The sequence below is a fragment of the Delphinapterus leucas genome, chromosome 14 (assembly GCF_059928025.1).
Source record: "Delphinapterus leucas isolate spDelLeu-1000000601 "Yukka" chromosome 14, BTC_Dleu_Yukka2, whole genome shotgun sequence".
Classification (NCBI taxonomy): domain Eukaryota; kingdom Metazoa; phylum Chordata; class Mammalia; order Artiodactyla; family Monodontidae; genus Delphinapterus; species Delphinapterus leucas.
In genome coordinates, this window is record NC_143142.1 from 24,714,192 (window position 1) to 24,737,148 (window position 22,957).

General features: G+C 49.5%; 1 long non-coding RNA gene across 1 annotated transcript; it reads left to right on the top strand.

The window, feature by feature from the left end:
* The first annotated feature begins 12,027 nt into the window (after positions 1-12,027).
* LOC149747581 (uncharacterized) lies at positions 12,028-18,486 on the top strand. Its single transcript, XR_016387561.1, has 3 exons — positions 12,028-12,211; positions 12,315-18,102; positions 18,206-18,486. It is a non-coding gene; the product is annotated as an uncharacterized LOC149747581 (long non-coding RNA).
* The last annotated feature ends 4,471 nt before the right edge of the window (positions 18,487-22,957 follow it).

The window sequence follows — 22,957 nt, forward strand, 5'->3', positions numbered from 1 at the left end:
AAACTATTATATATAAGATGCATAAGCGTCCAGGCCCTATGGTATAGCACAGGGGCCTGTATTCAATATCCTCTGATAACCCATAATGGAGAAGAATATGAGACAATGTATATAGAGTATAACTGAACCACTTCATCGAACAGCAGGAATGCACACAGCATTGTCAATCAAGCACACTTCAATAAAAATGTTCAGTGTCTTTGTTCTTTTCTTTCTTTTTTTCATTTTTCACAGCACTATGCGGCATGCAGGTTTGGAGCTCCCCGACCAGGGATCAAACCTGCACCCCCTGCAGTGGAAGCACAGAGTGTTAACCACTGGACAGCCATGGAATTCCCTTCAATAAAATGTTTTTTAAAAAGAGGGAGTTGAGGGGTTACTGGTCCCCAGCTCTGCCTCTGACTCCTGGAAAGCGGGGCAGTTGGATCTTTCAGCCGCCTGGGCTCATGGCCTCTCCTTTGTCCCAAGAGCACAGAGGGGACCTTCTGGGATTCCTCCCCCAGGAGCCATGATGACTCTCACACCAGGAGAGACAGGAAATCCCGGCTGGATTCCTTTCCCACATCCTGTCATGGACTCGTTCCGTCCTTACAAACCATGTGAAGGAGTTAATTCTCCAGTATTGTCTGCTGTCCAGGGATGTAGAAGAATCTAGAACAAACCATGTCAGAGGGGGTGAGAAGAAGGGATGAGGACAGGCAGGTGCAGGAAGCAGATTTGCATGGAAGCCCCTCCCTCCTCTGGGGGGAGGGGATAAGAGAGGTCTAGGGGAGCAGGCCGAGGGCTGGGGGCTCAGAAGGCAGCATCTGGGGCGTCTCCACCATGGCCTGGGCTCTGCTCCTTGTCACCCTCCTCACCCAGGACACAGGTGAGGCCTCCAGGGAAGGGACCCCAGGGACATCTGGCTGATCCTTTGCGTCTTTGTCCTCAGGGTGACCTGGGCCCCAGCACTGAACTGACCAGAATGTGTTTCTCCTCTCTCCAGGGTCCTGGGCCCAGTCTGGCCTGACTCAGCCTCCCTCAGTGTCCGGGAATCTGGGACAGACAGTCACCATCTCCTGTGCTGGAACCAGTAGTGACATCGGGGGTTATAACTATGTCAGCTGGTACCAACAGCTCCCAGGCACGGCCCCCAAAACCTTGATTTATGAGGTCAATAAACGACCCTCAGGGATCCCTGATCGCTTCTCTGGCTCCAAGTCTGGGAACACGGCCTCCCTGACCATCTCTGGACTCCAGGCTGAGGACGAGGCTGATTATTACTGTAGCTCAGCTACAGGTAGTAGCGCTTGGCACAGTGGTCCAAGGTCATGGGGAAGTGAGACCAAAACCTCACTTTAGCTCCCTCCAGCCCCTTCACTCTTAAATACAGGCTTTCAGTTGTTGCTTGTTTGTTATTATTTTATTTGCCAATAATTACAAACTTAAATGAATTTGAAGATTTCATAAAGAACTGCTTCATACCTTTTCCCCTGATCCATCATTTTTAACTATTGTCATCTTCGCTTTTCATTATATCAGCTTATCTCTCATTTTCTCTCTCTGCCTATATATGTGTGTGTGTGTGTGTGTGTATATGTATGTATTTGGATGTGTATCCATAGATAAACATCCATAAATATACATACTCAACACACCCACACACGTAAACAAAACATTCATTTTCTGAACCACTGGGAATAGGTTTCATCCATCAGCATCTAAGACTTGATACATTTCGTTTAGAGAGAGTTCACATGAAATCACAGTCAGCATTTAAGGTGTAGAATGAGGGATTTTAATGTATTGACAAGTTAGTCCATCCATGATCACTCCAGAGTCCAGATGCTTCCTGCCCCTCAAGACACACCTCATCCACCTGCAGTCACTCCCTGTCCCCCTTGGACCTTTGTGCCAGGATCCCCCCACATAGCCTAATGTTTCCAGGCTCATTCCTGTGGAAGCATATTCAATACTTTCCCCTTCTTACAGACGAATAATACGGCATTATAAGGATGTACTTCATCTGATGGATCAAGTAATCAATTCACAGATTCACATTCATTTTTTCTCTCTCCTGTCACAACCCATTACAGAGTGATCCTTTCGGGGCCTAGGGAATGAAAATTCTAGGTTCACCTCACTTCCCAAGATGAAATGAAAACACGACATTCCCCTCAAGGACGTCTTCAGGAGGCAGTCAAGGCTTCACCTTCTCGCCTTCTCAGAGCCTCCTAAGGATCCCGGGTGGGGGCATCTCCCCTTCACTCTATGTGCTGTTTGCATGTGTCCTGGATGAGCTGGAGGGGCAGGGAGGGGGCACGGTCTCAGCTGCATCAGACAGCCTGAGACGGTCTTTGTCCTGACGATGACTCTCTTTTCCTTTCCACTTTGTTCAAACGTTCCACGTGCCTGTTTCTACCATCTGCAAGGCTTCAAGGGCAGGTTTGCATCTTACACTTGCAGTTTTTCGTGAAAATTTCCTCCATGTCTGAGTCCTGGTCTATGTAGCTAAGGAGAGGAAAAGTAGTCATGTCTCTTTCAGTGTATTTTGCACAATTCCTTTCATTATGAAATGCAGCATTCCTGAAGAAGAATGTGTGAAATGCACACTCACAATTTAAGGAGGAATAATTAACAGAAACCACATAACCCCAGACGAAATCTACCCCCCAAAGCACATCTGTCTACCCCACTCCCCGATTAGCTGGTTTGGTGACTCCAGGGTTAATCATTCCATGGCATTTCTTTAAATTCCTGCCCCAGCCTTCCTAGACATGCATCCCCCAAACAACATAGTTTGAAACAGTGGGTACAAGCATCCAACCCACTGAGTGAGGAAAGGGTATTGTGTCTACAGGTGAGCCACCAAGAGACATGGACCCTAACAGAGGCTCAGCTTGGTCCTGGGCGGGGCTTCCCTGGATTTCCTGGTGCCCGTCTTGAAGACGGCAGACAGGGTCCCAGAGGAAAGACAAGGAAGCCTAGAGTCAGGCATCTGGCCTTGTGGGATGTGGGTGGGTCCTGTATTTCTAAGGCGAATATTGTCAGGGTATCAGCTGTCCCACATTTCCTGCTATTCAGCGGGACGTCGACTCCAGGAGATGTCTGAGATCACTTCACTGGGAGGAAGCGAGAGAGATTGTTCCTGGCTGATCAAGACCCTAGAAAATTGTTCATGTCAAGACAATCCTAGCCAGCCATACAGTACAAATCAGAATCCGGGAGACACGCATCCAGCTTTACAGGATGGTGTCAGGTATGTCAGCACCTGGATGATGTCAGCTTCCTTGTAGGTGAATATTTCTGCCGGTTGCCCATTGGAGAAAGGCCTCCAAGGGAGATGGCCATTCCAGAGAGGTGGGCAGAGGCTACAAAACTCTGGAGGCACACAGGCTTCTCCTCCTGACCCCCACAGAGTCAGCTCTGCCGTGCCCCCTTATCCAGGACATGTGGTTCACCCTCTCCCTAGAGCAAATCTGTCAGCGGGGTTAGTGGGCAGTGGTCTACCAGCCTCACGACTAAAAGGAGAGAGAATCTGCAGATCCACCTGCATCTGTAAGGACTCACACTCATTATAATTGTCAAGTTACCTCAGCTCATCACGACCATACTCACCACCCATCACGACCTAAGGAATGACAGGTCTACTTAGCACCACTGCAGACCTGGGACTGGCCTTTCTCAGGAAAAAGTCAGTAAACACTTTTCGACATGCATCTTGGCTTCCATGTTTGTGCTTTTCTGTACTCCTATGTTCTTTGGGCTCTTCCTAAACTCTCATATATGACTCTGACTATCAGTATTGTTTGACTTGGGTTTAAAAGAAACAATCATAGTTGTGCATGTGCTCCACGCACCCAGGGTGAAGAGCTCTGGGACAGGCCTTTGTGTTGTGAGGTTGGGGAGAGGGAGAGAGAGGAGGAAACATTGTGATAGAATCTGCAGGGACCTGGGTTTTCTTTTTTTGTTGACCCCACCAAGTGGCATGTAGGATCCTAGTTCCCCAAACAAGGATGGAAACCGTGCCCCCTGCATTGGAAGCACTGCGTCTTAACCACTGGACGACCAGGGAAGTCCGGAAACTATTTCTTTAGCTGACATTTTCCTAGCATACCAATAGTCAACCAACCTGAAGAGGGGTCTCAAAACGTGTCCACACCTCAAGATTTCATTACAATGAAACTCGATGTGGTTGCCCTCACGTTTCTACACTCTGAGGCTTGTCAAGATTCTGGATGTGAGGGATTCTCTGTGTCTCTCTGTCTCCTCTCCTTTGGGAACTCCAATTATTTGTGTATTAGGTCAATTGAAGTTCCATAACTTGTGGATACTACTTTTTTCTTTTAAATTCATATTCCCCCCTGATGTTGAACAAGGGACTGTTTCCATTGCATGACTTCAAGTCAGAAATCTTTCATTATCCAGTGCTCTGCCTGTCGTTAATCCCATCTGCTGGAATTTTCTCTGTAGTAGATTCACTGTGGTTTTTTCCACCTTCTATTGCTTAGCTGAGACTTTCTTTTTTAAAAAAGTTTTATTGGAATATAGTAGATTTACACTGTTGTGTTAGTTTCTGCTGTCCAGCAAATTGAATCAGTTATACATATACACACAGCACTCTTTTTTAGATTTTTCTCCCATATATCGGCTGACACTCTGTATCTCTCTATTGACTTCAGTAGGTTCTGTCCTTATTTCTTGCGTCATTTTTAACAAACTGGATGAATATCTTTGTGACATAATTCCAGCAGATCTGTGAGACACGCTCTCTTTACTTTCCCTTCCATACAGTTGAGATGTTCTGGTTTTCCATATGCCAAGTGATTTCATTCTATCCTGATGTGGCCAATATTATGTGGTGAAACTATAGGTCTTTAAATCCTATGTTGACATTTTGGTTTAATCAGACTGTCAGCCCGGTTGAGTCCAGGTGGTTAATTCCATCCAGCTTTTTGTGAACTGTGCTTTCCATGTCAGTTCATTTACACAAACTTGGACCTGCTCTTTGGAAACGTCCTACAAGGAGCTGCACAGCAGCCAGTCTGGGGACCGGGTTGTTTTCTGTCCCTCAGGCTCCAGGGTGTTGGTTGGCACCATCTGAAGTCACCAGGGGGCAGCAAGGGCCAGGATTTGGGGAAGGTACCTGTGGCTTATACTGTCCTGTGTGAAGTTTCAAGAGCTGCTTCCTGAGTAACCCCTCTTAGTCCCAAAGCATTTGTGCCCCAAGAAATCATCTTCAAAAGTGCTCATAAATGGCCCAGGGCTCAGGCTTGGGCCTCAGACTCAGAGCACTTTGGAGACAGAGGCTGGAGGGGAATCTGAGGACCCTCCCAACTGAGGGGGATGAGAGGGAGTTGGGAGTGGGGGAGGGATGGATCGGGAGTTTGGGACCAGCAGATACAAACTACTATGTACAGGATGGATAGACAACAAGGTCCTACGGTATAGTACAGGGAACAGTTTTCAATATCCTATGATAAACCCTAATGTAAAAGAATAAGAAAGAGAATGTATATATAAATGAATGAGTGAGTCACTTTGCTGTACAGCAGACATTCACACAACATTGTAATGCAACTATACTTCAATAGAATATTTTTTGTTTCTTTTTTCTCTTTTTTTTAATTTTTAAAAATTCTTTAGTTGCGCCATGCGACATGCAGCACCTTAGTCCTCCGATCATTGATCAAACCCACACCGCCTGCAGTGGAAGTGTGGAGCCTTAACCACTGGACCGCCACGGAAGTCCCTTCAATAAAGTTTTTTGTTTGTTTTTTTTGTTTGTTTGCGGTACGCAGGCCTCTCACTGTTGTGGCCTCTCCCGTTGCGGAGCACAGGCTCCGGACGCGCAGGCTCAGCGGCCATGGCTCACGCGCCAAGCCGCTCCGCGGCATGTGGGATCCTCCCAGACCATGGCAAAAACCCCTGTCCCCTGCATCGGCAGGCGGACTCAACCACTGCGCCACCTGGGAAGCCCTTCAGTAAAATTTTTAAAACAAAAGTAGTTGAGGGGATACTGGTACACAGCTCTGCCTTTAACTCTCAGAAACCGGGGCAGTTGGATTTTTCAGCCGCCTGGGCTCAGGGCCTCTCCTTTGTCCCAAGAGCACAGAGAAGACCTTCTGGGATTCCTCCCCCAGGAAGCACCATGACTCTCACACCAGGAGGGACAGGAAATCCCGGGCTGGATTCCTTTCCCACATCCTGTCATGGACTCGTTCTGTCCTCACACACCATGTGAAGGAGTTGAGTCTCCAATAATCTCTGCTGTCCAGGGATGCAGAAGAATCTGGAACAAACCATATCAGAGGGGGTGAGCAGAGAGGGGGAGGAGAGGCAGGTGCAGGAAGCAGATTTGCATGGAGGCCCCTCCCTCCTCTGAAGGGGAGGGGATAAGAGAGGTTTGGGGGAGCAGGCTGAGGGCTGGGGGCTGAGAAGGCAGCGTCTGGGGCGTCTCCACCATGGCCTGGGCTCTGCTCCTTGTCACCCTCCTCACTCAGGACACAGGTGAAGCCTCTAGGAAAGGGACCCCAGGGACATCTGGCTGATCCTTTGTGTCTTTGTCCTCAGGGTGACAGAACTGACTAGAGTGTGTTTCTCCTCTTTCCAGGATCCTGGGCCCAGTCTGGCCTGACTCAGCCTCCCTCAGTGTCCGGGAATCTGGGACAGACGGTCACCATCTCTTGTGCTGGAACCAGCAATGACATAGGGAAATATAACGAAGTCGGCTGGTACCAACAGCTCCCAGGCATGGCCCCCAAAACCCTGATTTATGATGTCAATAAACGGCCCTCAGGGATCCCTGATCGCTTCTCTGGCTCCAAGTCTGGCAACACGGCCTCCCTGACCATCTCTGGGCTCCAGGCTGAGGACGAGGCCGATTATTACTGTAGTTCATATAGAAGTGGTAACACTGTGCACAGTGGTCCAAGTTCATTGGGAAGTGAGACCAAATCATGCCCTGGCTCACAGGCTCCCCGTTTCTGTGACTCTGCTGGTTGCTCATTTGCATCTGTGGTTGAAGCATTTACAGCTGAGAGGAGATCTGAGGACCCTGCAGAGGGATGAGGACAAAGGACAATGTGTGATTTTCCTGTTTGTTGTCCCTGCTCTTTGACCTGCATCTGAGTGGGCTGAACCAGGGAGGGTTGGGGACACACTCTGGGTCTCAGAATTGTCTCTGTCCTGTCATTGGTGAACCCTGTCCAGGGACAGCCCTACAGGAAGACAGTCTCCCAATACGATGGGCTCTTTGCAACATGGCTCCAGTATGGAGGGTGGGTTGGAGGGTATGTCCTCCCTTCCTCAGTGATATCAAGGTCACATGTTTCCATGCAGCTTCCAGGTGGAATCCCAGCACATCTAACACCTGTGAGAATTCATTGAAAAACAGGTGTGAGTGTCATGGCTTCAATATTAAATTTTTCTTGAACCTGAAAGACAGTTTTCAAATGGAAACATTACTAAAATGTAAATTATGTGAATTCAGTAGTTAAAAAAAATTTTTTTTTATGTTTTGTTTTGGTTTTTGTTGTGTTTTCTGCGGCCATGCCACGCAGCTTGTGGGATCTATGTTCTCTGACCAGGGATCGAAACTTCACCCCCTGCAATGTGAGTGCTAAGTCTCAACCTCTGGACCGCCAGGGATATTCCAAATTCAATAGTTTAGACGAAAAAGTACGTTGGTTGGATTCCTCAGGACACATCATCCCCACAGTAACAAGTGAAGGGGAACATTTGATAACTGTGTTTTCAGGCATCCAGGACTGGAGAGCAGCTCTCTCTTGTGCTCCTGGCTCCTGGCTCTCGTGAAGTTGGAGTCACGTGTCAATCGGGCTGTTTTCAAGTGTCAATCGGTCCTCTACCTTTGGAAGGCTCGTCATATATGGCTCACTCTATGCCGGTCCTGGGCACGCTTTTCTTGTCTAAATCATCTTCCTGAGAAACCTGATTTCTTTTAACCCAACCAATTAGGCCCCTTATTTTCCAAGTCTAGGTTAGTCTCAATCTGTGTATTCATTTGTCTTTATCACAGCATTTTACAAATGACCAGAATCTTTGGTCTGTCTATCTATATCATCAGAGCTCAAGTAGAGTGTAGAAAATATTGACCAACTTCATTTCGAAGTTCTACTTTCATTGGGATTATAGCTGCTAATAAAGGTGCAGTGCGGGAATCAGTGTTTTTACTCTCCTGAAATAGCCTCTGTGATGATTTCTACCCTCCACCATTATTATGGAAACAGCCGTTGCTCCTTTGCATCTGTCCTGTTATTTCTTCTTTTTTTCTGTTAAACATATAGCTGCATTTATAATCAGTGTTACATTTTTCAAAGCAAGACTTTTTCTTTTAATGAGAATGACCTGAATATGGCTTTCCACATGTTCAGAAGTCACATTCTACAAAGTAGACTGAGCTGTGATATCAAATATTCCCCTGAATATAGTAACCGTGAGCTTGCAGTTTAAACAATCCAGTGTGGGTACTTGTAGGCAGATGTGTGTGTTCGTGCCTCACAATCAGAGCAAAGGTCACCTTGTGTCCACACACGGACCCCTCCCCACTCCGTCCTCACTGCAGGTACTAACAGCTCTGTCACTGTGAGCAGGATATGGATGAGTTTTCAAAAGAGCACGATGGGATACACACTGAATCTAGAGGATCATTGATTCCCTTCTGTCTGATGAGAAAACTCCTGGAGAAGTTTTCACCCAATATTTTAGGTGGGTTTGGAAACATATGTTTGACTAAGAAAAAAGGTACTTTTTATCATAGATGATATTTTGATTCTCGGAATCTCAATGAAATGAAAATCTCGGGACACAAAGCAACAGACTCAAGTCAAGAGCATCTGTTGCCATTTTGTGCCCCGTCCAATGTGATGCCCAAACATTATTCCAGACAGCATGTGGGACCCTGCTCTGGACTGAAGGCGTGTCTTGTTTTTTATCCACATCCCGGAAGTGGGAACAGGAGAGCTTGCTCAGGTTTGGGGGCGGGGTGGACAGAGAGGAAATTTCCTAAGAGTTCACAGTGCATGAAGGGTCAAGGGATATCCGATGGGTTATGTTTTCTGGAGCAGAGATGAAGAATCTATGAAAATTCGATTAAATTTTTAAAAAATCTCCGTACTCTTTGCTGTTGTAATATGTTCAAGGCAGAATACGACTCATGGGAAATCCAATAAGGATTCACCATTAAAAGTGGGTAGACAATAACTTTCCTGCAGGTGGTTTGCTTTGGTTATTTTCTCACTGCAAACGTATGGCATACTTAAAGGATAAGCCAAGAAGGAAGCAGTGAACATTAGCCTGTGTTGTGGAGAAAGAAGATCTGGACTATTTGTGCATTTTCTCCCTAATGAGGACAAAACACGTGCTAACTGGTAAAGGATTCCCTCCTGCTATATGGGCTCCCTCCTCATGGAAGCTGGGTGGCAGCCTGAGGCTCTTGTGGGAGCTCTGGCAGCTCTTAAAATCCACAAGGCAGAGGCTCCACACCAGCTTCCTGGTGTGCGTGTGTGGGGGGGGGTGAGTGTGGCCGCATCTGGGGTCCCTGCCTTCGGATCAAGGAGCCACAGAGAGAAACCAACAGGGGTGTAGACAGGAGCTCACACTGAAAGTCTGGAGAGCAGGAGTTCCGAGTGTGGACCTGATAATCCTCTCACTGGAGCTTGTTCCAAGGGTGGCGGGGAGGTGTGGGGAGTTTCCAGTGCTCCTGACTTACTGCTTCTCTGGGTGGTCCTGGGCTGTCCACGGAGGGGTGGAGTTTAGTACAGACCCTGATTCCCATGATGACTTTTACCCCCCGGGTGCAGACGGCAGGAGACGGAGGGAAACCCTAGACCCTGGGTTTGCTGCTTGTTTTCTCAGATCGTCCTGTGTCGTGTCCCCAAGACCACAGGCAACTACTTTTGTCCTTAAGAAGACCCACAAGACTCAGTAGAGAGGTGTCCTAATGGCTGTGATTTCCGTCAGTGAAGGGAGACCAAGCAAAACCAGCAAAGGGCTTGGTGGATGAGGTGAAATCTGAGGAAACGAGCATAAACTTCCAGGAAACCTTTTCCAACGTCGGGCTTCATCACCACAGTTAAATGGCGACAACGTGTGTGAATTGTCCCCCAGGGAGCCTCCTCAGACCCACAAGACTCTTACTGGAGGCTGGTCTCCTAGGCACCCTGTGCCTGGCATCGACCGAAATTCCAGATTCCCGCTGGGGAGCAGGTCAGGGCTTCAGAATAAACCATAAGGTTGCAGGAGAGTGGAGACTCAGGGGGTCATTCTTCGTGGGGAATAGCCTAAACCTTCCTGAAATCTAGTCACAAGACACAAACCAAGGGCTAGTCCTGTGGGCAGGTCTCTCTAAGGACATTAGTCTCGGGCTGTGGGGTAACTCTGATGCGCACAGATCCTACATGTATTCCTGCGCCTGAGTTCAGGCCCTGGATCCAAGGGAAACCCTACATCTCACCATCAGGTCCGGGTTATGTTCTATCGCAGGATGTGCTCTGTCTCTGTGAAGAAACACACACACAGCCCCACACAAATACAGACAGACACACACACAGACACACACATCCAGCGCCATCACACCTGGGTCCCCTCCACAGTACCCAGGAAAGAAGCAGGAATCTGTTCTGTGGGGACCTGGAGCTCCTTCTGCATCACCCCTGGGGCCCTGTGCCCAGAGGCAGGAGCATAAACCCTGGGATGCAAAGGACAATTACACCAATTGTCAACTTTCCTCGTAATCAGGAACTAGATATTTCAGATACTGAGAAAGTGACAATCTTGGGAAACACCAGTCAGCCCTGATTCTCTGTCTAGAAAACACAATGGGTCTAGCATCTGGACACAGGTGTCTGACCTCAGGGAGGGGCCAGCTCTGGGGTGAGGACCTCCCGCTGAGGACAGAAGAGAATCCTCCCTTGCACCACGTGGCAGACAGACCTGCCTGAGGAGAGGTCCCTGCGGCTGGGCCCTGAGGCCGACTCTGACCCAGTCCCCCCTCCCAGCCCTGCACACCCTGGTATCTTCCTTCATTTTCCACTAGGGCTCCCTCCATCCTGAGGGAACTAAAATCTTTCTTACGTTATTCGTTTTCAAAGCGTTTTGAGAATTCAGATCCATCTCATGTGCCCATATTTCTCATCCGCATACCTATGGGGGTGGAGTCATTTATCGTGTGAGGTTCCCCTGCCCTGAGCTGAGATCTCCTCAAGGTCACTTTCCCTGAGACAAGGTCATGCTGAGACAAGATTAGAGACCCTGCAGGGGCCCTTCTGAGTCACCTGGGGAGGAAGGTGACAATTCTGTCCTGATGGGCGTGCAGGACAAAGGATGAGCCCATGGAGGGGATGAGGAGGGACAGGGTCGCTGGTGCTGAGCTGGGAGGAGGAGGAGGAGGAACAAGTTGGGGGGTCAGAGCTGGGGGCTCAGCCCCACTCAGCTGCCTCCCTGGGGCTTGGTCATCCCCATCTAAGGCCACCAGGAGGCAGCAAGGGCCTGGGTTTGGCGGGGTTCTGGTCTGGTTTCCTGACCTGTATGAAGCCCCAGGTGCTGCCTCCTGAGCCCCCTAAAGGATAGTATGGGGTCAGTGTCCTCAATCTGTTCTGCTTCATAAGCCCTTTGCTAGGAAGGCCAATCAAGGTCCCAGGGCCCCTCCTCCAAGCCCTGCAGAGGCAGGGGACAGGGGGGCAGGGAGCCCATCCTGCTGAGGGGACAGGTGAGGGACAGGGATGCACACCCCCAGCTCCCCTGTGGTGCCGGGAGGAGACGGGATGCAATCTCTAAGTCACCCCAGCCCCTTGGGTCCCTGTCCTCACCTTCCACCCACAAAACCCAAAGAGTGGTTATCGGGATTATTAGCCAACAACACCTTGACTCAAATAGTGCATGACAGTGACATCTCAGGATGGCCCCATTTCCTGGGCCCTGTAATGGTCAGTGTCCTGACTAAAGACAAGGTGTAACAGAGTTTTCATCCTCTCAGATAAGCTTTGCTGTCCATGGATGCCTCCAGAGCCAGGTCAGAGGGGTGAGGAGAGAGTGAGCAAGGGCAGGTGCAGGAAGCTGATTTGCATGGAGGCCCCTCCCTCCTCTGGCAGGGAGGGGATAAGAGAGGTCTGGGGGTGCAGGCCGAGGGCTGGGGGCTCAGAAGGCAGCGTCTGGGGCGTCTCCACCATGGCCTGGGCTCTGCTCCTTGTCACCCTCCTCACTCAGGACACAGGTGAGGCCTCCAGTGAAGGGACCCCAGGGACATCTGACTGATCCTTTGTGTCTTTGTCCTCAGGGTGACAGAACTGACCAGAGTGTGTTTCTCCTCTTTCCAGGATCCTGGGCCCAGTCTGGCGTGACTCAGCCTCCCTCAGTGTCCGGGAATCTGGGACAGACGGTCACCATCTCTTGTGCTGGAACCAGCAGTTATGTCGGCTGGTACCAACAGCTCCCAGGCATGGCCCCCAAAACCCTGATTTATGATAACAATAAACGGCCTTCAGGGATCCCTGATCGCTTCTCTGGCTCCAAGTCTGGCAACACGGCCACCCTGACCATCTCTGGGCTCCAGGCTGAGGACGAGGCCGATTATTACTGTAGTTCATATAGAGGTGGTTACACTGTGCACCGTGGTCCAAGTTCAGGGGAAGTAGAACAAAAACCTGCCCTGAGCTCACAGGCTCCCCGTTGCTGTGACTCTGCTGGTTCCTAATCTACATCTGTGGTTGAAGAATCATGAGCTGAGAGGAGAGCTGAGGACCCTGCAGAGGGATGAGGGGAAAGAACAACGAGCGGTTTTCCTGTTCGTTGTCCTTCCTGTTTGACCTGCATCTGAGCGGGCTGAGCCTGGGAGCGTTGGGGACACAGTCTGGGTCTCAGCTTTGTCCCCTCTCCTGGCATTGGTGAACCCTGTCCGGGGACAGCCCTGCAGGATGGTGGTCTCCCCAGTACGATGGGCTCTTCGAAATGTGGCTCCAGAATGGAAGGTGGGCTGGAGGGCATGTCCCGTATTCCTCAGTGATGTCAAGGTCACGTGTTTCCATGGGGACCAGTGCAGTTTCCAGGTGGAATCCCAGCATATCTAAGACCTGTGGGAATTAATTGAAAAACTGCGCGAGTGTTGTGGGTTCGATGTTATTTTTTCTTGAACAGTTTTGTAACGCAACCATTACTGAAATTAAATTATGTGAATTGAATAGTTTGTTTTTAATTTGTTTTTGTTTGTTTGGGGGTTTTTTTGCCCATGCCACATGGCATGTAGGATATTAGTTCCCTGACTAGGGATGGAACCCCTACGCCCTGCAATAGGAGGTCTAATTCTTAACCACTGGACAGCAAGGTATGTCCCGAATTCAATAGTTTAGATGAAAAACAAAGTACATGGGTTGGATTGCTCAGGACACATCATCCCCACAGTAACAAGTGAAGAGGAACATTTGATAGCTGTGTGTTCAGGCATCTAGGACTGGAGAGCAGCTCTTTCTTGTGCTCCTGGCTCCTGGCTCTCATGAAGTTGGAGTCACGTGTCAGTTGGGGTGATTTCATGAAGATCCTCTAACTTTGGAAGACCCCTCCTATATGACTAACTCCATACTGGTCCTGTGTACACTTTTCTTATCCAAATCATTTTCCTGATAAATCTGATTTATTTTATTTTAGTTTTATACATTTATTTATTTTTAAAATTTATTTATTTTTGGCTGTGTTGGGTGTTTGTTGCTGCGCGGGGGCTTTCTCTAGTTGCGGCAGCGGGGGCTACTCTTCGTTGCACGGGGCAGTTCTCACTGCGGTGGCTTCTCTTGTTGCGGAGCACAGGCTCTAGGCGAGTGGGCTCAGTAGTTGTGGCTTGTGGGCTCTAGAGCGCAGGCTCAGTAGTTGTGGCACACGGGCTTAGCTGCTCTGCGGCAAGTGGGATCTTCCCAGACCAGGGCTCGAACCCGTGTCCCCTGCCTTGGCAGGCGGATTCTTAACCACTGTGCCGCTAAGGAAGTCCCAACCTGATTTATTTTAACCCAGCCAATTAGGCTCCATATTTTCTAAGTGTATGCTAGTCTCAATCTGAAGAATCTTTTGTCTTTATCACAACATTTTACATTTGACCAGAATCATTGGTCTTTCTAACTATATTGTCAGAGATCAGGTATAGTGTAGAAAATATTTACCGACTTCATTTCTAAGATCTACTTTCATTGGGATTACAGCTGCTCCTAAGGTGCAGTGTGGGAATAAGAGTGTTTTTACTCTCCTGAAATAGCCTCTGTTATAATATCTACCCTCCCCCATTATTATGGGGACAGCCATTCTTCCTTTCCTTCTGTACACTTATCCTGTTATCTCTCTCTTTTTCTCTACTAAACATAGAGCTGCATTTATAATCAGTTTTACATTTTTCTAAGAAAGGCTTTTCTCTTTTTAATGAGAATGACCTGAGTCTGGCTCTCCACTTCCTCAGAAGTCACATCCTATGCATTAGCCCGAGCTGCGATATCAAATATTCCTCTGAATATAGTAATCTTGAGCTTGCAGTTTCAACAATCCAGGCCAGGTAATTGTAGGCAGATGTGTGTGTTTGTGCATGAGAATCTGACCAAAGGTCCCCTTAGGTCCACACATGGACCACTCCCGGCTTCTGTTCTCCCTTCAGGCTCCAGATGCTCAGTCACGGAGCAGGACATGCATGAGTTTGCAAGGGCACGATGGTGATACACACGAAATCGAGAGGGTGTTTTACGCCCTTCTCCTTGACGAGAAAACGTCTGGACAAGTTTTGACCCAGTATTTTAGGTGGATTTGGAAAGATATGTTTGACCAAGAAAATAGCTGCTTTCTGTGATCGATGATATTTTGATTCTCAGTCTCAAGGTAATGAAAATCTCAGAACACAAAGCAACAGACTCAAGTCAAAAGCATCTCTTGCCATACTGTACCACATTCGATGTGATGCCCAAACAGTGTTCTAGACAGCATGCCGGTACCCAGCTCTGGAATGAAGGTGTATCTTGTTTTGTCTCCTTATCCCAGAAGTGGGAACAGGAGCCCTCGCTCAGGTCGGGGGTGGGGTGGACAGAGAGGAATTTCCCTCAGAGTCCACAGTGAATGAGGGATCTGCACCACAGATGTCAAGGGATTTCCAATGGATGACCTTTTCTGGATCAGTGATGAAGAATCTCTGAGAATTCCGGGCTTCCCTGGTGGCTCAGTGGTTGAGAGTCCGCCTGCCGATGCAGGGGACACGGGTTCGTGCCCTGGTCCAGGAAGATCCCACATGCCACGGAGCGGCTGGGCCCGTGAGCCATGGCCGCTGAGCCTGTGCATCCGGAGCCTGTGCTCAGCAACGGGAGAGGCCACAGCAGTGATAGGCCCAAATACCACAAAAAAAAAAAAAAGAAAGAAAAGAAAGAAAAAGAAAAAAAGAATCTCTGAGAATTCATTTACAATTTTTTTAAAAATCTGAATTTCTAGGCATGAATCCATCCATAATCTTTGCTGTTGTAACATGTGCAATGCAGAATAATACTCCTGGGGAATCCAATAAGAATTACAGTCAAAAGTGGGTAAACAAAGAACTTTCCTGCAGGTGGTTTGCTTTGCTTATTTCCCCACTGCAAACATTTGGAATATTGAAAGGATAAACAAAGAAGGACTAAGTGGACGTTAGCCTGTGTTATGGAGAAAGAAGGGCTGGACTATTTGGGTATTTTCTCCTTAATGAGGACAAAACACGTGCTAACTGGTAAAGGATTCCCTCCTGCTATTGGGGATCGCCCCCACCATAGAGGCCGGGTCATGGCCTGAGGCTCTTGTGGGAGCTGTGGCAGCCCTTGAGATCCAGGTGGCAGAGGCTCCAGACCATCTTCCAGGGCTGGGGGGAGAATGTGGCTGCATATAGGGTCCGTGCCTTTGGATCAAGGAGCCACAGAAAGAAACCAAGAGTGGTGTAGACAGGAGCCCACACTGAAAATTAGGAGAGCCGGAGTTCCAGTGTGGACCTGATCTTCCTCTCACTGGAGCTTGTTCCGGGGTTGGTGGAGAGCTGTGGTGAGTTCCAGTGCTCTGGACCTCGTGATTCCCTGGGTGGTCCTGGGGTGTCCACGGAGGGGTGGAGTTTAGTACAAACCCTGAATCTCATGATGACCTTTACGCCCCGGTTGCAGAGGGTAGGAGACGGAGGGAAACCCTAGACCCTGGGTTTGCTGCTTGTCTTCTCAGATCGTCCTGTGTCGAGTGTCCCCAAGGCCACAGGCAACTATTCGTGTCACAAAGAAGACCCCTAGGACTCAGTAGAGAGTCGTCCTAATGGCTGTGATTTCCTTCAGTGAATGGAGACCAAGCAAAACCAGCAAAGGGCCATGGTGGATGCGGTGAAATAAGAAGAAACCAGGAGAAGATTCCAGGAGGCCTTTCCCAGATGAGGGACGGGCTTCATCAGCAGAATCAAATGGCGACAACGTGTGTGAATTGTCCCCCAGGGAGCCTCCTCAGACCCACAAGACTCTTACTGGAGGCTGGTCTCCTAGGCACCCTGTGCCTGGCATCGACCGAAATTCCAGATTCCCGCTGGGGAGCAGGTCAGGGCTTCAGAATAAACCATAAGGTTGCAGGAGAGTGGAGACTCAGGGGGTCATTCTTCTTGGGGAACAGCCTAAACCTTCCTGAAATCTAGTCACAAGACACAAACCAAGGGCGAGTCCTGTGGGCAGGTCTCTCTAAGGACATTAGTCTCGGGCTGTGGGGTAACTCTGATGCGCACAGATCCTACGTGTATTCCTGCGCCTGAGTTCAGGCCCTGGATCCAAGAGAAACCCAACATCTCACCATCAGGTCCAGGTTATGTTCTGTCGCAGGATGTGCTCTGTCTCTGTGAAGAAACACACACACAGCCCCACACAAATGCAGACAGACAGACACACACACACACACCAAGCGCCATCACACCTGGGTCCCCTCCACAGTACCCAGGAAAGAAGCAGGAATCTGTTCTGTGGGGAGCTGGAGCTCCTTCTGCATCACCCCCGGGGCCCTGTGCCCAGAGGCAGGAGCATAAACCCTGGGATGCAAAGGACAATTACACCAATTGTCAACTTTCCTCGTAATCAGGAACTAGACATTTCAGATACTGAGAAAGTGACAATCTTGGGAAACACCAGTCAGCCCTGATTCTCTGTCTAGAAAACACAATGGGTCCAGCATCTGGACACAGGTGTCTGACCTCAGGGAGGCGCCAGCTCTGGGGTGAGCCCTTGCAGTGGATGAGGAGGGACAGGGTCACTGGTGCTGGGCTGGGAGGAGGAGGAGGAGGAACAAGTTGGGGAGGTCAGAGCTGGGGGCTCAGCCCCACTCAGCGGCCTCCCTGGGGCTTGGTCATCCCCATCTAAGGCCACCAGGAGGCAGCAAGGGCCTGGGTTTGGGGGGGTTCTGGTCTGGTTTCCTGACCTGTATGAAGCCCCCAGGTGCTGCCTCCTGAGCCCCCTAAAGAAGCGCGTGGGGTCAGTGTCCTCAATCTGTTCTGCTTCATAAGCCCTTTGCTAGGAAGGCCAATAAGGGTTCCAGGGCCCCTCCTCCGAGCCCTGCAGAGGCAGGGGACAGGGGGGCAGGGGGCCCGTCCTGCTGAGGGGACAGGTGAGGCACAGGGATGCACACCCCCAGCTCCCCTGTGGTGCCGGGAGGAGACAGGATGCAATCTCTAAGTCACCCCTGCCCCTCAGGCCCCTGTCCTCACCTTCCACCCACAAAACCCAAAGAGTGGTTATCGGGATTATTAGCCAACAACACCTTGACTCAAATAGTGGATGACAGGGACATCCCAGGATGGCCCCATTTCCTGGGCCCTGTAATGGTCAGTGTCCTGACTAAGGACAACGTGTCACAGAGTTTTCATCCTTTCAGATGAGGCCTGCTGTCCATGGATGCCTCCAGAGCCAGGTCAGAGGGGTGAGGAGAGAGTGAGCAAGGGCAGGTGCAGGAAGCTGATTTGCATGGAGGCCCCTCCCTCCTCTGGCGGGGAGGGGATAAGAGAGGTCTGGGGGTGCAGGCCGAGGGCTGGGGGCTCAGAAGGCAGCGTCTGGGGCATCTCCACCATGGCCTGGGCTCTGCTCCTTGTCACCCTCCTCACTCAGGACACAGGTGAGGCCTCCAGGGAAGGGACCCCAGGGACACCTGACTGATCCTTTGTGTCTTTGTCCTCAGGGTGACAGAACTGACTAGAGTGTGTTTCTCCTCTTTCCAGGGTCCTGGGCCCAGTCTGGCGTGACTCAGCCTCCCTCAGTGTCCGGGAATCTGGGACAGACGGTCACCATCTCTTGTGCTGGAACCAGCGGTTATGTCAGCTGGTACCAACAGCTCCCAGGCATGGCCCCCAAAACCCTGATTTATGATAACAATAAACGGCCTTCAGGGATCCCTGATCGCTTCTCTGGCTCCAATTCTGGCAACACGGCCACCCTGACCATCTCTGGGCTCCAGGCTGAGGACGAGGCCGATTATTACTGTAGCTCAGCTACATGTGGTTACACTGTGCACCGTGGTCCAAGTTCAGGGGAAGTAGAACAAAAACCTGCCCTGAGCTCACAGGCTCCCCGTTGCTGTGACTCTGCTGGTTCCTAATCTACATCTGTGGTTGAAGAATCATGGGCTGAGAGGAGAGCTGAGGACCCTGCAGAGGGATGCGGGGAAAGAACAACGAGCGGTTTTCCTGTTCGTTGTCCTTCCTGTTTGACCTGCATCTGAGCGGGCTGAGCCTGGGAGCGTTCGGGACACAGTCTGGGTCTCAGCTTTGTCCCCTCTCCTGGCATTGGTGAACCCTGTCCGGGGACAGCCCTGCAGGATGGTGGTCTCCCCGATACGATGGGCTTTTTGAAATGTGGCTCCAGAATGGAAGGTGGGCTGGAGGGCATGTCCCATATTCCTCAGTGATGTCAAGGTCACGTGTTTCCATGGGGACCAGTGCAGTTTCCAGGTGGAATCCTAGCATATCTAAGACCTATGGGAATTAATTGAAAAACTGCGCGAGTGTTGTGGGTTCGATGTTATTTTTTCTTGAACAGTTTTGTAACGCAACCATTACTGAAATTAAATTATGTGAATTGAATTGTTTGTTTTTAATTTGTTTTTGTTTGTTTGGGGTTTTTTTTGCCCATGCCACATGGCATGTAGGATATTAGTTCCCTGACTAGGGATGGAACCCCTACCCCCTGCAATAGAAGGTCTAATTCTTAACCACTGGACAGCAAGGTATGTCCCGAATTCAATAGTTTAGATGAAAAACAAAGTACATGGGTTGGATTGCTCAGGACACATCATCCCCACAGTAACAAGTGAAGAGGAACATTTGATAGCTGTGTGTTCAGGCATCTAGGACTGGAGAGCAGCTCTTTCTTGTGCTCCTGGCTCCTGGCTCTCTTGAAGTTGGAGTCACGTGTCAGTTGGGGTGATTTCATGAAGATCCTCTAACTTTGGAAGACCCCTCCTATATGACTAACTCCATACTGGTCCTGTGTACACTTTTCTTATCCAAATCATTTTCCTGATAAATCTGATTTATTATATTTTAGTTTTATACATTTATTTATTTTTAAAATTTATTTATTTTTGGCTGTGTTGGGTGTTTGTTGCTGCGCGGGGGCTTTCTCTAGTTGTGGCAAGCGGGGGCTACTCTTCGTTGCACGGGGCGGTTCTCACTGCGGTGGCTTCTCTTGTTGCGGAGCACAGGCTCTAGGGGAGTGGGCTCAGTAGTTGTGGCTTGTGGGCTCTAGAGCGCAGGCTCAGTAGTTGTGGCACACGGGCTTAGCTGCTCTGCGGCATGTGGAATCTTCCCAGACCAGGGCTCGAACCCGTGTCCCCTGCCTTGGCAGGCGGATTCTTAACCACTGTGCCGCTAAGGAAGTCCCAATCTGATTTATTTTAACCCAGCCAATTAGGCTCCATATTTTCTAAGTGTATGCTAGTCTCAATCTGAAGAATCTTTTGTCTTTATCACAACATTTTACATTTGACCAGAATCATTGGTCTTTCTAACTATATTGTCAGAGATCAGGTATAGTGTAGAAAATATTTACCGACTTCATTTCTAAGATCTACTTTCATTGGGATTACAGCTGCTCCTAAGGTGCAGTGTGGGAATAAGAGTGTTTTTACTCTCCTGAAATAGCCTCTGTTATAATATCTACCCTCCCCCATTATTATGGGGACAGCCATTCTTCCTTTCCTTCTGTACACTTATCCTGTTATCTCTCTCTTTTTCTCTACTAAACATAGAGCTGCATTTATAATCAGTTTTACATTTTTCTAAGAAAGGCTTTTCTCTTTTTAATGAGAATGACCTGAGTCTGGCTCTCCACTTCCTCAGAAGTCACATCCTATGCATTAGCCCGAGCTGCGATATCAAATATTCCTCTGAATATAGTAATCTTGAGCTTGCAGTTTCAACAATCCAGGCCAGGTAATTGTAGGCAGATGTGTGTGTTTGTGCATGAGAATCTGACCAAAGGTCCCCTTAGGTCCACACATGGACCACTCCCGGCTTCTGTTCTCCCTTCAGGCTCCAGATGCTCAGTCACGGAGCAGGACATGCATGAGTTTGCAAGGGCACGATGGTGATACACACGAAATCGAGAGGGTGTTTTACGCCCTTCTCCTTGACGAGAAAACGTCTGGACAAGTTTTGACCCAATATTTTAGGTGGATTTGGAAAGATATGTTTGACCAAGAAAATAGCTGCTTTCTGTGATCGATGATATTTTGATTCTCAGTCTCAAGGTAATGAAAATCTCAGAACACAAAGCAACAGACTCAAGTCAAAAGCATCTCTTGCCATACTGTACCACATTCGATGTGATGCCCAAACAGTGTTCTAGACAGCATGCCGGTACCCAGCTCTGGAATGAAGGTGTATCTTGTTTTGTCTCCTTATCCCAGAAGTGGGAACAGGAGCCCTCGCTCAGGTCGGGGGTGGGGTGGACAGAGAGGAATTTCCCTCAGAGTCCACAGTGAATGAGGGATCTGCACCACAGATGTCAAGGGATTTCCAATGGATGACCTTTTCTGGATCAGTGATGAAGAATCTCTGAGAATTCCGGGCTTCCCTGGTGGCTCAGTGGTTGAGAGTCCGCCTGCCGATGCAGGGGACACGGGTTCGTGCCCTGGTCCAGGAAGATCCCACATGCCACGGAGCGGCTGGGCCCGTGAGCCATGGCCGCTGAGCCTGTGCATCTGGAGCCTGTGCTCAGCAACGGGAGAGGCCACAGCAGTGATAGGCCCGAATACCACAAAAAAAAAAAAAAGAAAGAAAAGAAAGAAAAAGAAAAAGAGAATCTCTGAGAATTCATTTACAATTTTTTTAAAAATCTGAATTTCTAGGCATGAATCCATCCATAATCTTTGCTGTTGTAACATGTGCAATGCAGAATAATACTCCTGGGGAATCCAATAAGAATTACAGTCAAAAGTGGGTAAACAAAGAACTTTCCTGCAGGTGGTTTGCTTTGCTTATTTCCCCACTGCAAACATTTGGAATATTGAAAGGATAAACAAAGAAGGACTAAGTGGACTTTAGCCTGTGTTATGGAGAAAGAAGGGCTGGACTATTTGGGTATTTTCTCCTTAATGAGGACAAAACACGTGCTAACTGGTAAAGGATTCCCTCCTGCTATTGGGGATCGCACCCACCGTAGAGGCCGGGTGGTGACCTGAGGCTCTTGTGGGAGCTGTGGCAGCCCTTGAGATCCAGGAGGCAGAGGCTCCAGACCATCTTCCAGGGCTGGGGGGAGAATGTGGCTGCATATAGGGCCCCTGCCTTCGGATCAAGGAGCCACAGAAAGAAACCAAGAGTGGTGTAGACAGGAGCCCACACTGAAAATTAGGAGAGCCGGAGTTCCAGTGTGGACCTGATCTTCCTCTCACTGGAGCTTGTTCCGGGGTTGGTGGAGAGCTGTGGTGAGTTCCAGTGCTCTGGACCTCGTGATTCCCTGGGTGGTCCTGGGGTGTCCACGGAGGGGTGGAGTTTAGTACAAACCCTGAATCTCATGATGACCTTTACGCCCCGGTTGCAGAGGGTAGGAGACGGAGGGAAACCCTAGACCCTGGGTTTGCTGCTTGTCTTCTCAGATCGTCCTGTGTCGAGTGTCCCCAAGGCCACAGGCAACTATTCGTGTCACAAAGAAGACCCCTAGGACTCAGTAGAGAGTCGTCCTAATGGCTGTGATTTCCTTCAGTGAATGGAGACCAAGCAAAGCCAGCAAAGGGCCATGGTGGATGCGGTGAAATAAGAAGAAACCAGGAGAAGATTCCAGGAGGCCTTTCCCAGATGAGGGACGGGCTTCATCAGCAGAATCAAATGGCGACAACGTGTGTGAATTGTCCCCCAGGGAGCCTCCTCAGACCCACAAGACTCTTACTGGAGGCTGGTCTCCTAGGCACCCTGTGCCTGGCATCGACCGAAATTCCAGGTTCCCGCTGGGGAGCAGGTCAGGGCTTCAGAATAAACCATAAGGTTGCAGGAGAGTGGAGACTCAGGGGGTCATTCTTCTTGGGGAACAGCCTAAACCTTCCTGAAATCTAGTCACAAGACACAAACCAAGGGCGAGTCCTGTGGGCAGGTCTCTCTAAGGACATTAGTCTCGGGCTGTGGGGTAACTCTGATGCGCACAGATCCTACGTGTATTCCTGCACCTGAGTTCAGGCCCTGGATCCAAGGGAAACCCAACATCTCACCATCAGGTCCAGGTTATGTTCTGTCGCAGGATGTGCTCTGTCTCTGTGAAGAGACACACACACAGCCCCACACAAATGCAGACAGACAGACACACACACACACACCAAGCGCCATCACACCTGGGTCCCCTCCACAGTACCCAGGAAAGAAGCAGGAATCTGTTCTGTGGGGACCTGGAGCTCCTTCTGCATCACCCCCGGGGCCCTGTGCCCAGAGGCAGGAGCATAAACCCTGGGATGCAAAGGACAATAACACCAATTGTCAACTTTC